A 2,056-nucleotide genomic window follows, 5' to 3' on the forward strand; every position below is an offset into this window, starting at 1 on the left:
CCTCTTTTTTCCAGAAGGGTGACATTACTTGTTATGAAGGTCTGTAATTTAAGGATGTAAAGAACAGAGTCCTCCTGGTGTATATACATATACATATATATATATAAATAATTCCAGTGTAATACACATATGAAAGAATTGTGGTCTGTTTCAAGGCTTTTCCTTTTATATTTTCCACACTCTCCTGCCAATTTTCAAACTACTCCCAGACCACAGACTGAAGTAGATGATCTGAACAAGGCTGACCTGCACCTCCTGGTGCTCCCTGTGTCATTCCTGCCTCCAGCAGTGCTCTCTGCCACATTCCCTAAGGCTCCCTGATCCATTGCTTTCCTCTTAAGGCAAAGGAAAAATGCAGCCTGAGAAGCAGACAGAGTTATTGCAAAGACTGGCACAAATGCACTGGTCTAACCTGTTGCCCCTGGAAGGGGATGTGTATCCCACTGCCTATGGACATACCTTGGGTCACTCCATGATGACCTGCCTGATTCCAGCAGGGAAAGCCACAGATCAGCACTGGATTTGACTCAACTAAACCATCCCATCGAGCACCATCCATTATCTCCTGTCCTTGGTGTCTTTTCTTAGTCCTGCTGCAAACACAAACACTGAAACCAGCCTTAATTGTTAATAGTGTCCTGTCATGATCACCAGATTTATCAACCATTTTTCATGGACCTGTGAACAAAAGGAAAATGATCCTTTTTTTGCTACAGGATAGTGTAAAGTAAAATTTTTCACATGCACATTGGCCAATATCTGTATTTCTTAAGCTGACTTTTACAGGACACCTATCACACAGCACAAGGCATGTCTGTCTTGTATGTGCCTGTTCTCTATGCCGTGGCTAATTTCTTTTAGGGAATTCAGATTTATGCTCATATCTCCTGTTCATTTTAAAGAAACATGTTATTATTCGTATTGCGCTTACTCCTGAAATTCCACTAGAAAATGAAAGACACATCAAGTGGATAAGTCCTCACCTAAGTTAAAGAGAATCCCTTTTCTAAAGAACTGTGTAAGATATGTCTAAATCTTTTATCTTTTAAAAGTAACAGCAATTGTTCTCCATCTTATAATTTAAATATCTACAGTGAAATCAGATTTACACATGGTCTTTTCATGGATGCACAGATTCTAGTAATCCTTGGGGAGTTCAAACCTCACCTTCAGGTTCCACTCTGGAACCCTGGACACACTGGTGTAATTCCAGTTGAATTTCAAGTGGGCGAAGGATGACTGATATGGCTTCAAATGCTGGAATCAAGAAATCTGGAATAGATTAATAGGAATATTAGTGAAAGATGGAAAGGAAAACAAGGATTCTTTTATAATGTGACATGATACTTAAGAACACACATTGTCAGTAACTACAAATGTGAAATGTTTCTCTTTTATTTTGCTGTACTTCTGACACGATTCTCTTACAATACTTTGCTTATCATCCTCTTGTGAGGTTTATTGTACTTACAAATCATTCCCAGACAGCTTCTTTGCTATCTTTTCATTAAACAAAAAAAAAGAATAAAAAAGTTTTGTGTGTAATACATTTTCCCTGCGGGAACTAATTCCACAAAGATATTGACTACAGGCCTTTCGTTGTTTTAAAATATGTGGACATGGACCAAATGGTTGATTCTTCTCCACAGAGTCACCTTCTAGAGCTTTATCTGTGCACTCCATCTCCAAAGCCACGTAGGAGAAACCCTAATTTGTCCTCCCAGGCCAGTGCTTGTCCTTACCTTGGCTACTTTTTGCCATCACTAAGGATACTCTGTGCTATCCATTTTTTGGTGTTCAGGCTGTGTCCACTCTATTCCTTTGTTCAATATATTTTTACCCCTTCCACTGTGGGCTGACAGACTGCAGCATGTTAAAGCAGGGAGAATATTTGTATTGATTTCCAAAGGCTGCAGATTGAGAGCAGATGTACCACGGGCTCCCCAAACGTATGGTTTAACTTTCATTTCTGTGCTGTGCTGAACAGTCTTAGCCAGGAAGTGATTTAGATTTGCTAATTGCATGGACTTTGGTAGATTTGCAGCTAAAAATAAGT

General features: G+C 39.4%; 1 long non-coding RNA gene across 1 annotated transcript; it reads right to left on the minus strand.

The window, feature by feature from the left end:
* Positions 1 to 249: 249 nt before the first annotated feature.
* LOC113972806 lies at positions 250 to 1,268 on the minus strand. Its single transcript, XR_003536011.1, has 3 exons — positions 1,110 to 1,268; positions 460 to 678; positions 250 to 359 (listed from the first exon to the last, which is right to left on the minus strand). It is a non-coding gene; the product is annotated as an uncharacterized LOC113972806 (long non-coding RNA).
* Positions 1,269 to 2,056: the final 788 nt, after the last annotated feature.

The sequence above is a fragment of the Neopelma chrysocephalum genome, unplaced genomic scaffold, assembly GCF_003984885.1.
Source record: "Neopelma chrysocephalum unplaced genomic scaffold, ASM398488v2 Primary Assembly neopelma1_97, whole genome shotgun sequence".
NCBI lineage: Eukaryota > Metazoa > Chordata > Aves > Passeriformes > Pipridae > Neopelma > Neopelma chrysocephalum.